We start from the raw sequence: 15,933 nt of genomic DNA, 5'->3' as shown, positions 1-15,933 counted from the left end.
TGACTACAGTCAATAAGAACATATCTGTACATTTTTAAATAATTTAAATAATGTAATTCAATTGTTTGCAAGTCAATAGATAAATGCTAAAGAGGAGGGATACCCCATTCTTCATGATGTACTTCTTTTACATTACATTCCTGTATCAAAGCATCTCATGTATCTCATAAACATGTACACCTACTATGTACTCTCGAAAATTAAAAATTAAAAACAGAAAAAATAAACAAGAATTAGGACTCAGCAAGTTAACTAGATACAAGATTAGTACATAAAAAACTGTACCTGTCTTAAAACCATAATAAACTCATAAAATATAGACAAAAATTATGTCTAAGAATGTCTTAATAAAAATATATAGAACTTCATAAAAAATAAAGATGGCTTCTTATTCCAAGCTAATATTTTTTTGAATTATAAGCCATAATACTACTTTTTATAAAATAGTGGAATTTTGCTAATATCCACAATTAGTAGGTATACTAATTTTAGAATAATTTATATCTTTTTACTGCGATCATTCTCTGAGTGAAGTAAGTTACCTTGTCTTTACTATGGGCACACATGCTACCCAGAAAGTCCCAGTATGCACGAATACATGCTGTTCTGAGCATCTTATCCATCTTGGATTTTCCATGAGAGCCCTTAGGTAAATAAATTCTTTCACACAATGACAGTTATATGAAACTTGGAAACATGCTGGATAATAAAACTAAAACTTTGAACTCATTTGAAACATAAAATATTTTACTAGAAATATACATTGGAGTTGAACAATACACATAAAATATGCTTACTATATGCTATTGATTGAATCATGTCCCCACAAAATTTGTATATTGAACTCCTAACTTCCAGTACCTCACAATGTGATCATATTTGGAAATGGGGTCATTGCAGATATAATTAGTTAAGATTAGGTCATTAGGAAGGACCACAATCCGATGTGACTGTTACCCTTAGAAAAAAAGAAAATTTGGACACAGAGACAGACATAAACACACATAAAGGGAAGATTATGTGAAGGACCAAAGGAAAAAATGGCCATCTATGAGCCAAGAGGCCTGGAACAGATCTTTTCTTTATAGCCTTCAGAAGGCACTAACCAGGCCTACACCTTGATTACAGACTTACAGCTTCCAGAGTTGTGAGTCAATAAATTTCTGTTGTTTAAGCCACTTAGTTTGCAGTATTTTGTTACATAAGCCCTGACAAATAAATACACTGTACATGGCATGTAATTAAAACCATATGTGCTTTATAGACCACACAGTTTGAAATTATTCTCTTCATGGGCAACTGCTAATGTGGTAAATCTGCAATGATGTTAGGACTGCAGGAGAGCACATTGATGAAATATTAACAAGAGCACAAGAGATAAGTCAAGACTAGTAGTGAGAGCCATAGTATTCTAACTCACAGATTACAATGATAAAGGTTCTGTGAGGTTCATATCCCTAAGTGGAATGCAGAATGATGTCTAGAGGAACTGACACACTTGGCTTTAGCTAATGATACCTTATTTATTTGAGCATTGCTTATAGATTAAACCCTTAAAACTCTTTTCTCACAGAATTGTGAAAGCGGTGAAAGGTCAAGTTTACAACATTGAGAAACTCCTCCTGTATTGTTTATATGGCCTGGCTTTATTCATCTTCCACTTGCTTTCCAGAAGACCACAGAACTTATTTGACATAATGATTAGACAGAAAAGTTTAATTTCTCAGGTGGCTTATTTTTCTTTATTTTATTGGATTCTTTCAAGTTTTTTTCACTCCAAATCCCTTTAGCAGGTTCCAAATCTTACTGGGTAAATTTAAAACTCCTTGAAAGAGTACACCTTACTCTATATAGTTTGGCCCTTGTCAACCTCTTTAGTCACATCAAATCTCATGATCCCATTCATTTTCTGCACTCCAGCCGTTCTGGCCTTCCTTCAGTGACTTTTACTCACTAATCTCTCTCTCATAAAGGACCTCTCTGTCTCCCTTCCTACTTTAACTCTTGTTTATATTACACTCTTGAACTTAGGTATCAATTTCTCCAGGAAATATTTCCATATCTTCTAGAGAGTTCACTTTGATCAAATAAGTTTGATATCCTAACTCTATATTACTCTTATTTTTGTAAGTTTTGTTAAAATTTATAATTATCTTCTGTTGGTGATTTTGATTATTTTAATAATGTCTATTTCATTCACCAGATTATAAAATTGAAGATCACAGAATAATCTGCTTTTATTCACCATCATAACTTAAATGCATACAGCATGGCTGTTGTCATATTAGCAGTTCAAAAGTTTTTTTAATAAACATATTTATAGACATGTAACCTCCTTTTTGAAGCGTGACTCTTTTGCAATTATATTTTATAAAAATAACATTTATAAAGTCTCCTAATTCTACCAATATCAGATTGACATATGTTTTTGGATTAGTAAAATTAAGTATCAAAGAATCATAAAATTTTCAAGCTGAAATTAACTCTAGATTCAGTCTAGTACAGTGATTTTCTAACTTTATAGACTTGCCTCAGGGATTACTGAGAGGAATTGAGAGGAAAAAGCTGATAAAGTATAATTTTGGGATCCCAACATTGGAAGTTATTCCCCATCCAAATTCTACTTTTATGTATTTTATAAGTTGGAATTTCCCTTAATTTTTTTAATAAAATATATTTTAGTACTTAAAGATTTTTGAAATACTGATCTATTTTAACTCTCCTTATTTTAGTGGCAAGAAAACTGAGTTTTAGTGAGGCTAAATTACATGAATAAGGGCACACATCTAATTAGTGTCAGAGCTAGAACTAGAATATGAATAATTTGATGCCTATCAATTTCAGGATAGCTGCTTTACCCAGAAATAAAGTAGTACTTACTTCTTAAGTTGGACTAATTGTGGTTTTGTAGTTAATAAAATGAGTTAAGAGGCATGTGAATATGTTAAGTGAGGTAATCATGGCTCCTCATGTTTTCAACCAATGAAATCTATAGACTCTTATGTACGGCTCTGAGTTTTCAGATGCATGTTAGTAAAGCAAAAGGAATACAAACTCTTGTCTCCAATAAATCCAGATGTGTTTGAGTCCCAATTCTACCATTTACTAGCTTTATCATTTAGGCACAATGTTTAAACTCTCTGAGGTTCATTTTACTCATCTGGAAAATGAGGATAATTATTTCGTCTTCCAAATGGGGTTGCTTTGAGAAATAAATATATAAAATTGCCTAGCACAGTGTTTGGTACAGAATTGTCAGTAAGTTTAAGTTCACTTTTTACTACTCATTTCCTGTCATCTTTCCATTTTTGTTTACATGAATTTATAGATCTGTGACTTACAAACATATCTATACATACCAAACCTAAATATGTGTTTTGTCTACATACAAGTAATTAGGATCTATCGACAAATAATGATATATAGGGAATTCCAGGAAATTATTTTTGTTGTTAACATTTCACATTCAAGTCTTAGACTAATTACTATCTTCTTCTTCTAACACCTAAAATTATCTTAAGCCAACAAATGAATATTCTCCATAATGCAAATATGAATAGAATTCTGTTTTGTGCATTTGATGAGACTTCCTTTCTTTTCTAATGTTATGCACTATTCACATTTATTTTTGTGTTGTGATTTTGTGTGATGATAGATACGCTAAAATGAAGGAAAAGGCAATTTTTAAAAATAAACATATATTTCATTTTATTCTGAATTCTTGTTCTGCTGCGTCTATTAGTTTAGGCTGTACTGCAAAAGTAATTCTAATAGATATGTTTGTATGTGTATGTGTAAATATATACATATATATGTTAGAGCATATCTATTAGAACAATGCTCTTTATGGAGTTTCTTTTTTCTCCACTCATACTCACCTATCAGCACGTATTAGCATGTATCAGTTTAGTAACTAACATAATAAGGCAACTATCCAGCTTCCAGGCTTAAAAAGAAAGTTTGCAATTCTTACCCTCTAGTGTCATCTATTGGTTTCATGTTAAAATTACAACTGCTCTCTTGTATGAATTTTCTCTAAAGTACCTGCCTACTAATTTTTACACTCCTATGGTAATAATGTTTAATTATATTCTTTTAAATTAGAGTTGTTTAACTTACTTATTGATTAATATTTAATAGGCTTCCAAGGTCTCTAGCTTATGGATGATAATATTATTCAGACACAAATTGTTCCATTGAGGGAGAAATTGTATTAAAAAGTTTGAGTAACTGAAAACTACCAAACATTACACAATATTCTCATTGCACTCCCTGTTATAAAATAGTAAAACCTAATCCAAAATAAGCAATGTATCTTTAAGTATTAGATAAAAATATAAATGATACTTATTTTGAATGTCTGGATTAGTCACATTTTGCATTTTTAAAATATCTGTTTTATATATTCCTAAATTTAACTCAAAAGAAACTACTTGAAGTAATAGTGAAGCCAAAACTCATAACAAAAAAATCTCCAATTTCATATGTTGAAATTGTTGGTTACAAATACTTCAGAATATCAATAGTTTCCCAGTACTGGAACAACTCATCAGAGTAATGCAATCTTTTGAAGAAATGCTTTTGAAGAGATTGAGTATAGTAGACCTGTTTATCATGCTATTTCCATATTCCTTTTCATAGGATTTCAGAGAAAAGCTACAGTATATGGAAACTGAAAATGAAAAATTGATGTTGCAGATGATGTATTTCAGAGAAACCAGATAGATCTCTATGTTTGTTATATGGCTCGAAAAGTACTCTTATTAGTTATCCTGGAAGAAAATTTTATTTTCTTCAGCATTTACAATATATTGCTGCATACTTTTACATTCAGTATTCAGCAGTTCTAGGTCTGTGTTTTGAAGCCTTAAAGCTTTTAAACATATATTATTGACCCAACAGCTGAATTAATTAAATGATAAGCTCTGGCTAAAGGTATATAGAGATACCCAAAACTTGTTTTATTATTTTCTTCTACTAATATATAATTTTACAGCCAGCCTAAATGAAACTGAAAAATATAATGCAGCCTTTCCATTGCAGAAATAGCTCTCAGTCTTTTATTCCCATTGAAATTTTAAAAAATAATTTCAGAGTCAATCATTGGTTACTCCATATATTTTATTGAGCCAAGAGATAATAATTTTGTTATTAGGCCTAAGAAGCTGATTGTATCACCATTGGTCATTCAACTAATTAATTTAAAGGCAATATTCTATTAACAACAGTTGGGTTTTTTGTTTGTTTGTTTTTGTAGGGAAACAATCACTGGACTGTGGATGAGTTCACTTTAGGACTAGTTCCTATATCTACTCATATTTAACTACAGGGATAATTCTAATTTACTGTCTCTGATTTTCTCTCTGCTTCTATTGGCTGGTGTCTTACTACTGTTCATATAGTATTTTGCACTAGAATAGTATTTACAATATATAGTAATTCGTTATGGATTTTGCAGTGTAATTCTGACACTATTTGGAGTTAGGTCAAATTTCCCAGGTTAAGGACCCAGTCTTTGACAAACTCCTCTCACTTCAGGCACCAGTCACAAGTTCCGGGTTTCCCAGGTCACCTGAACTTTCGATAAAATGGCAACAAATTTAGAGGTTTCTGCTCTTCTCCCAGGTTCTATAATTTTCTAGAACAAATAGAAATCTGGCAAGTGCTACACTTACTGTGACAATTTTATTATAAAGAAATCAAATTAAATGCCGAATACAGTGGCTCATTCTTGTACTTCCAGTGGTTTGGGAGGCTGAGGTTGGAGGATAGTTTGAGGCCAGAAGTTACAGACTAGCCTGTGCCACATAGTGAAACCTTGCCTCGATGAAAAAAAAAAAGTAAGAGGAAAAAAAACTAGCAGGTGTAGTGGTGTGTGTCTGTAGTCCTAGCTGTTAAGGAGGTTGAGACAACAGGATTACTTGAGTCCAGGGGATTCAAGGTTGCAGTGATCTACTATCACCCATTGCACTCCAGTCTGGGTGACAAAGTGAAACCTTGTCTCAAAAAAAAAAAAGAAATAAGGTAAAAGGATACAAATTAGGATTAGTCAAATTAAGAAACATATACAAGGTCTGGAAGGATCCAAAATGAAAGGTTTCTGTAATCTCAGAATTTATTACCTTCCTGGCACATTGATTTGTATCACCAATCAGGAAGCTCGACCAAACAGCAGGTGTCCAGAGTTTTTAAAGAGTCTTATTACTTGGGCATGATTGACTGAATTGTTGGCCATGTGATTGAACTCAATCTCCACTCCCCTCTTTTTTCTGGAGGTTGGGAGATCAGACCAATATCACACGGCTCAGAAGCCCAGTCTTCATACATTTGGTCTTTTCAGCATGGCCGGCACCCATCTTGCAACTACCTAGGGGTCCATCATGAGTCATCTCATTAACATAAATTCAGGTGTGGTCTGAGTGACCTACCAGGAATAACAAAGATATTTCTATCACTCAGGAAATCCAGAAGTATTAGAGGTTCTGTTTTAGGAACCAGAAACATAAAACAGAAAAATTATTTACTGTAAAAGAGCTGGCACTGTGAGATTTGGTATATCCATTTAGGATTTTATCCAATATCGTCAACTTTAAGACAAAAGACCTAGTCATAAATGTTAACCAAATTTTCAGTTCGAAGTGTATATGTTCCATGAAAATTTTCTTAATCAATGCTACTCAAAACTAATCTTTTTCTCCTCCATTCTACCAGAGTTCTTCATTTGTACTTACTTACCTACACATAAAAACAGCTACAATTGAATTACTTAGATGAGTATATATTTTTCTTTCCCAAATGTTTGATAAATTTAGGGTAATTTTACTTATCTTAGTTCTGAATGCACAAAATTAAAAGTAAGATTACTATAGAAAAAATGACAAAAAATGGTGAAAAAATATTAAATGCTTCTGTTTAAAGAAGCATCTAATATTCAAACAATTGACAAATTTGTAAAACTACTTGTTTCACTGAAATTCAATTACCTTTGTTTTATCATGTTTGTGATGGTTAATACTGAGTATCAACTTGATTGGATTGAAGGATGCAAAGTATTGATCCTGGGTGTGTCTATGAGGGTGTTGCCAAAGGAGATTAACATTTGAATCAGTGGACCAGGAAAGGCAGACACACCCTTAATCTGGGTGGGCACCATCTAATCAGCTGCCAGTGTGGCTAGAATATAAGCAGGCAGAAAAATGTGAAAAGACAAGACTGGCCTAGCTTCCCAGCCTACATCTCTCTCCCATGCTAGATGCTTCCTGACCTCGAACATTGGACTCCAAGTTCTTCAGTTTTGGGACTCGGACTGGCTCTCCTTGCTTCTTGCTTCTCAGCCTGCAGGCAGCCTATTGTGGGACCTTGTGATTGTGTGAGTTAATAGTTAATAAACTCATATATCTATCTATATAGATATAGATATAGACACAGATATAGATATATCTCTTATTAGTTCTGTCCCTCCAGCGAACCCTGACTAATACAGATTTTGGTACCAGGAGTGGGCCTAGAAGAACAGAATATTAAGGATAGAGTTGTTTCATTTTGGGGTTTCTGGAGTTGGCTGTTTAATATTATTAGACTAAAAAATGCTAACGGAGAACACTGAGAGTCCTTGGTGTGAACTGTTCAGAAAGTTGGCAAATTTGCGTATGTTGAACCAGCCTTGCATCCCAGGGATGAAGCTCACTTGATGATGGTGGATAAGCTTTTTGATGTGCTGCTGGATTCGGTTTGCCAGTATTTTATTGAGGATTTTTGCACTGATGTTCATCAAGGATATTGATCTAAAATTCTTTTTTATTGTATCTCTGCAAATCAATAAATATAATCCAGCATATAAACAGAGCCAAAGACAAAAACCATATGATTATCTCAATAGATGCAGAAAAGGCCTTTGACAAAATTCAATAGCCCTTCATGCTAAAAACTCTTAATAAATTAGGTATTGATGGGACGTATCTCAAAATAATAAGAGCTATTTATGACAAACCCACAGCCAATATCATACTGAGTGGGCAAAAACCGGAAGCATTCCCTTTGAAAACTGGCACAAGACAGGGATGCCCTCTCTCACCACTCCTATTCAACATAGTGTTGGAAGTTCTGGCCAGGGCAATCAGGCAGGAGAAAGAAATAAAGGGTATTCAATTAGGAAAACAGGAAGTCAAATTGTCGCTATTTGCAGATGATGTGATTGTATATCTAGAAAACCCCATCATCTCAGCCCAAAATCTCCTTCAGCTGATAAGCAACTTCAGCAAAGTCTCAGGATACAAAATCAATGTGCAAAAATCACAAGCATTCTTACACACCAATAACAGACAAACAGAGAGCCAAATCATGAGTGAACTCCCATTCACAATTGCTTCAAAGAGAATAAAAGACCTAGGAATCCAACTTACAAGGGATGTGAAGGACCTCTTCAAGGAGAACTACAAACCACTGCTCAATGAAATAAAAGAGGATACAAACAAATGGAAGAACATTCCATGCTCATGGGTTGGAAGAATCAATATTGTGAAAATGGCCATACTGCACAAGGAAATTTATAGATTCAATGCCATCTCCATCAAGCTACCAATGACTTTCTTCACAGAATTGGAAAAAACTATTTTAAAGTTTGTATGGAACCAAAAAAGAGCCTGCATTGCCAGGACAATCCCAAGCCAAAAGAACAAAGCTGGGGGCATCATGCTACCTGACTTCAAACTATACTACAAGGCTACAGTAACCAAAACAGCATGGTACTGGTACCAAAACAGAGATATAGACCAATGGAACAGAACAGAGTCCTCAGAAATAATGCCACATATCTACAACTATCTGATCTTTGACAAGCCTGACAAAAACAAGAAATGGGGAAAGGATTCCCTATTTAATAAATGGTGCTGGGAAAACTGGCTAGCCATATGTAGTAAGCTGAAACTGGATCCCTTCCTTACACCTTATACAAAAATTAATTCAAGATGGATTAAAGATTTAATGTTAGACCTAAAACCATAAGAACCCTAGAAGAAAACCTAGGCAATAACATTCAGGATGTAGGCATGGGCGAGGACTTCATGTCTGAAACACCAAAAGCAATGGCAAGGAAAGCCAAAATTGACAAATGGGATCTAATTAAACTAAAGAGCTTCTGCACAGCAAAAGAAACTACCATCAGAGTGAACAGGCAACCTACAGAATGGGAGAAAATTTTTGCAATCTACTCTTCTGACAAGAGGGCTAATATCCAGAATCTACAATGAACTCCAACAAATTTACAAGAAAAAAACAAACAACCCCATCAGAAAGTGGGCGAAGGATATGAACAGACACTACTCAAAAGAAGACATTTATGCAGCCAAAAGACACATGAAAAAATGCTCATCATCACTGGCCATCAGAGAAATGCAAATCAAACCACAATGAGATACCATCTCACACCAGTTAGAATGGCCATCATTAAAAAGTCAGGAAACAACAGGTGCTGGAGATGATGTGATGAAATAGGAACACTTTTACACTGTTGGTGGGACTGTAAACTAGTTCAACCATTGTGGAAGTCAGTGTGGCGATTCCTCAGGGATCTAGAACTAGAAATACCATTTGACCCAGCCATCCCATTACTGGGTATATACCCAAAGGACTATAAATCATGCTGCTATAAAGACACATGAACACGTATGTTTATTGCGGCACTATTCACAATAGCAAAGACTTGGAACCAACCCAAATGTCCAACAATGATAGATTGGATTAAGAAAATGTGGCACACATACACTATGGAATACTATGCATCCATAAAAAATGATGAGTTCATGTCCTTTGTAGGGACGTGGATGAAGCTGGAAGCCATCATTCTCAGTAAACTATCGCAAGGACAAAAAACCAAACACCGCATGTTCTCACTCATAGGTGGGAATTGAACAATGAGAACACATGGACACAGGAAGGGGAACATCACACTCTGGGGACTGTTGTGGGGTGGGGGGAGTGGGGAGGGACAGCATTAGGAGATATACCTAATGTTAAATGACGAGTTAATGGGTGCAGCACACCAACATGGCACATGTATATATATGTAACAAACCTGCACGTTGTGCACCTGTACTTAAAACCTAAAGTATAATAAAAAAATAAAAAACAAAAAATAAGATATGTATTTTATCAAATGGACTATTACACAGTCTTCAGTTATGTCTGGAAAACATATTTGATGATTTTGAAATGCTTATTATATTCCGTTTGTTAAGGAAGATACACAATTTTACATATACTGCACTATCAATTAAAATGTCAGATAAAAAATCATAAAGAGGCCAAAATTTAGACTAAAACAATACATTAACTGTTAGTATTCCTGGATGATGGAAATATGTTTTTTTTTTTTTTTTTTTTTTTTTTGAGAGAAGTCTTACTCTGTCGTCCAGGCTGGAGGGCAGTGGTGCAAACTTACTTCACAGCAGCCTCAACCTCCTGGGCTCAGGCAATCCTCCCACCTCAGCCTTTCAAGTAGCTGGGACTATAGGTGCACACACCACCATGCCTGGTTAATTTTGTTTATATTTTAGTAGAGACGAGGTCTCCATGTGTTACCCATGCTGGTCTCAAACTCCTGGACTCAAGTGATTCTCCCACCTCAGCCTCCCAAAGTGCTGGGATTACAGGCATTAGCCACTGTGGCCCATCAAAATATGTATAATTTTTAAAACATGTATTTTGTTTTTAAAAATGTTTTATCATTAGTGTTTCTAATTGTTAACTTCAGACATAAAATAGTTCTTTTATAAAGAACCGGATCATTGTATTTGCCCCTACATATGTGCATTTTGTAAAATTGTTGTTAATCTGGGTAGCTCAGGAGACTGTGACCAGCCTGGACAACATGCCAAATCCCTGTCTCTACAAAAAATACAAAAATTAGCTGGGCATGGTGGCACACGATTGAGACCCTGTATCAGAAAAAAAAACTAAAACAAAAACAAATCTCATCCAGATCACTGAGAATGCCATTATTTCGTTCCTTTTTATGGCTGAGTAGTATTTCATTCTATATATATACCACAGTTGCTTTATCCACTAGTTGATTGATGGGCATTTGGGTTGGTTCCACAATTTTACAATTGCAAATTGTGCTGCTACATACATGCATGTACAAGTATCTTTTTTTTTTTCTTTGTATAATGACTTCTATTCCTCTGGGTAGATATCCAGTAGTGGGATTGCTGGATCAAATGGTAGTTCTACTTTTGGTTCTTTAAGGAATCTCCACACTGTTTTCCATAGTGGTTGTACCAGTTTATACTCCCATCAGCAGTATAGAAGTGTTCCCTGTTCACCACATCCATTGCCTAAGCCAATGTCTAGAAGAGACTTTCAATTCCTTGGTTAGGTATATTCCTAAGTGAAGTAACTCAGGAATGGAAAACCAAACATTGTATGTGCTCACTCATAAGTGGGAACTAAGCTATGAGGATGCAAAGGCATAATAATGACACAGTGGAATTTGGGGACTCAGGGAAAGTGTGGGAAGGGGGTAGTAATAAAAAACTACAAATTGAGTGCAGTGTATACTGCTCAGGTGATACATGTGCCAAAATCTCACAAATCACCACTAAGGAAATTACTCATGTAAGTGAACATCTTTGTAAAGCTTAAGTGAACATCTTAGTGAAACTGATCTTGGGCAAGTTTTTTTTTTAACTGTCTGAGTCTCAGTGTCTTTACCTGTACAGTAGGTATAATATTAACTTCCTCATTGGTTGCATGTATTCCCCTAGAAGAGTTCAGATTTATACACTGATCCTCTGAAATCAGCATCTGGAATAAAGATTCTGATTTTTGTCCTCACATCAACCTTAAAGCCTCTCTTTACCATCAAACCTATAACGCTCAATTACAATATCTAAAACATTATTTTCTGAGAGGGGAGATAATGAGAGAGGAAACCTTTTCACATGGTCAGATATGAGACATTTAGAAATTAGCCTAACTCTATACTGAATAATGTGATAACAAATGAAAAACAATGTATTTCCAATATTCTGACTTATATAAACCATATAAATATAATATTTCACAAAATAAATTTTCTATTTATTAAAAGTTCCATCATTTGGATCTTCAGAACCACCTGCATTTTTTCTATCATCAGGCTGCTATTTTTGTACATATTTTTTCATATACCTCTAGATATCTATAGCCGTCATCAAATCATGTTTCTAACTATGCTCAGAGTCTCTGAGGATATGCTTAAGAAACGTTTTGCCTTGAATCTTGAACACCATTTATTACATAGGGACTGTTTTCCCCATTGCTTGTTTTTGTCAGGTTTCTCAAAGAGCAGATGGTTGTAGATGTGTGTAATCTATTTCTGTTATTTCTGAGGCCGCAGTTCTGTTCCATTGGTCTATATATCTGTTTTGGTACCAGTACCATACTGTTTTGGTTACTGTAGCATTGTAGTATAGTTTGAAGTCAGGTAGCATGATGCCTCCAGCTTTGTTGTTTATGCTTAGGATTTTCTTGGCTATACAATAAGCAACTTCAGCAAAGTCTGAGGATACAAAATCAATGTACAAAAATCACAAGCATTCCTATACACCAATAACAGGCAAACAGAGCCAAATCATGAGTGAACTCCCATTCACAATTGCTACAAAGAGAATAAAATACCTAGAAATACAACTAACAAAGGATGTGAAGGACCTCTTCAAGGAGAACTACAAACCACTGCTCAAGGAAATAAGAGAGGAAACAAACAGATGGAAAAACATTCCATGCTCATGGAGAGGAAGAATCAATATCGTGAAAATGGCCATACTGCTCAAAGTAATTTATAGATTCCATGCTATCCCCATCAAGCTACCATTGACTTTCGTCACAGAATTAGAAAAAACTACCTTAAATTTCATATGGAACCAAAACAAAACTTTGCTTTCAATACATTAATCTAGAACTATAAAATTTCCAATGCAAAAAATTGTTGTTATATATCTTTTTTCTTCAGTCACATATTTCATATCAACCTCCATAACAACTAAATCTATGTTCCATTTGCCTCCTTTCACCATTAATTTCAGTCATTTTATAGGTAAAATTAAACTGTTTGGGCAAAGGATAATTATATAAGCCACTTGTTAAACTTTAATACTCACCACGTAGTTTCTCATGGGGAGAAATTGTTTCAACAGGTCTTATTACCTAAGAAGTTTTATCTCACTTTATAAAAATGTATATGCAGTTAAATAAATAGGTAGATACACCTACAACCTACTTATCTATCTATAAATAAATATATATATATGTTTTAAATATAATATTTTGAGTTTTATATAATGAGGCCTTTTGGTTGGCTTTTAATTGCTTTACTATCTGTTGCTTTTAGTATTGCAATTATGGACAACATAAAAGGAGGAAATATACTTGTATTTCAATATTTAGATATACATTTAGTTTTGACTTTATTCTAAAACTATGTTTATGTATTTTTCTTTGTTGACTAGAATTTAACTATATTTTTAAAAAGTGAACTTTTCAACAATTGATTGGAATGACTGAGAAAACAATTCTGTTCTGTACTAATGATGCTCCAGAAAAACATAATGACTCTCATTCTCCATTTTGGTGGGCTGATTGAAGATGAATTCCACTGAGGAGGGATAGCCTGGGTCTTTGGCTCTCTGTGTGCCAGCCCAAAGTTGGCCTTGTGAAAGCCTCTATAACATCTGGAGATCCCTTGAAAATGAAGTGGGTTGGGATTTGGACAGTCTCAATAGGGAGGGTTAAATTAGGCTGATGGGACCATAAAGAGATGATTCTAGGTATCTGATAGATCCTTGTAGTTCAACTTGATTCTTAGATAGAAGGTAAATGCATGTAATACAAGAGAAGTAAAATTTCAACAGACCAAAACTAGATCTGAGTCTCACTCTTCCAGACTGGACCTCTTTGTTGCTATAAATCTTGGATGTACAATAAATTATGACTGAAGTTTTCTTTTATGGACTCTTTTCAGCTTCCAGAGACTTCACTATCCTATTATGTCTTTTTGTGAAGACATGCTGCTTCATAATTATCGATAATGTCACACCAAACTTTCTGGTTTTGCATGGGTCACCACCTGTTCTCACATCTTCTGTGGTAAGTATGTCAGTTCTGAGTTTAGTCGTTCACCAGCTATCTGTCTTGCCTGTAGAAATAACCTTTCTGGCTAGATACTGTCCTCACAGAACTTAGTCCATCAGAGGAATATAAAGCTATGGTATTGGCAGGAGTGCAACCAGAGATGGTGTTGAACATTAGCTCCTGAGCACTATACTTCTGGACATGTTAGGTATATCAGGAGTCTCTCTATCAAGAATACAATTTCAGCAAAGCTGAGGGCCATCCGAAACACATGGAGAAGATATATACTCAGTAAATACAGAGCAAAGATGTAGAATTGACATCTATAAAACGAGAGATCACCTCCATGAAGTAAGTGCTAAAAGAACACAATAAAAATGTTCACTGATATCTTTAAAAAATGTATGGAGTGCAATCAGAAGTATCAAAAAGCTCCAAAGCCTCTGTGATAGTCTGAGGCTATGAAACATTACTGTTGCTAACCAAGAACATACCTTTGAACCATCCATAATTGCACGGTCTGGTGTTTTTTGCTTTTCATTAGGGAACAACGCCAAGTGTTTTTTGGACAGCGTACCAGTTTAAAATCTGGGTGATGGAGATGGAGATTTTCAGTTCAGACCTTTTTTTTCTGGATTCTCACAAAACACCTGAAGCAAGCAATAGCTTTTTTCAGTTTTGCCTCTCCAAGTCATGAATTAGAGCAGCAACAAGTTTCCAGAAGGGTCGTGAAAGTGAAAACAATTTGAACCGGGCATGGTGGCATGCACCTGTAATCCAGCTACTCAGGAGGCTGTGGCAAAAGGACCACTTGAGCCCACTTGAGTTTGAGAATGCAGTGAGGTAGTATCATGACACTGCACTCCAGCCTGGGTGAGATAGTGAGACAATGTCTCTAAAAAAAAAAACGTAAAAATAATTTAGCTAATTTTACAGAATGTTTCTAATGTGCACTTTCAGTGATTTTACTTAGCAGATCTTTATTCTAGAAGTCCCCAACTTCCCTGGGCTTTTAAGTCTTTAAGATTTCTTCACATTATCACCTTATAAGAAACGAAGTGGCAGTGAAGTGTGGCTTTAGAGTGGATTTTTTCATTTCTAATATTTAAAGCATGAGCATTTTTTTAATCAATTGTGAACAGTTGAATTTTAATCATTAGTGAGAAGGTCATGACAGTATTGTGTATTTCAATAGATATGTTTGTGTCTGAGTTGTGTGTTTATGCATAAGTACCTGTGTTATATGTCTACATGTCACTTTGAATTCTTGTATTTATGCATATCTGTGTATGTAAAAGTGTGTGAATTTACACTGACATTTTGGTGTATTTGCCTGTAATCCCAGTGCTTTGGGAGGCTGAGGTGGGAAGATCCTTTGAGCCTAGGACTTCAACAATCTGGGCAACATAGCTGAGATGTTCTTTCTACAGAGAAAAAGATTATATATATGTATCTTTAAAAGTTTTCCAGTTTGTTGGTGTGCACCTGTAGTCCCTGCTACTCAGGAGGCAGAGGTGGAAGGATCCCTAGAGATCAATTCGAGGCTGCAATTAGACATAATCAAGCCCCAACACTACACTCCAGGTGACAGAGCAAGACTCTGTTACAGAAAAATAAATAAATAAATAGAGAGCCAGTCATAATCCCAAAAGACCAAAAGACACAATCACAATTCCATATGCCTAATCTCGAATGTTAAAAGTGTTGAAAAAGTAAAATCCCAAAAACATAATTCAAAAAAAGTTGTTTAAAATAGCATTAATAGGCCGGGCGCGGTGGCTCACGCTTGTAATCCCAGCACTTTGGGAGGCCGAGGCGGGTGGA

The 15,933-nt window shown here is 34.9% G+C and overlaps 1 pseudogene; it reads left to right on the top strand.

The window, feature by feature from the left end:
* Positions 1-14,858, top strand: part of LOC129476039 (E3 ubiquitin-protein ligase CCNB1IP1-like) — a 122,049-nt pseudogene extending 107,191 nt beyond the window's left edge.
* Positions 14,859-15,933: the final 1,075 nt, after the last annotated feature.

This window comes from Symphalangus syndactylus, chromosome X (assembly GCF_028878055.3).
Source record: "Symphalangus syndactylus isolate Jambi chromosome X, NHGRI_mSymSyn1-v2.1_pri, whole genome shotgun sequence".
NCBI classification, from domain to species: Eukaryota; Metazoa; Chordata; class Mammalia; order Primates; family Hylobatidae; genus Symphalangus; species Symphalangus syndactylus.
This window is presented reverse-complemented; position numbering and strand designations above follow the sequence as displayed.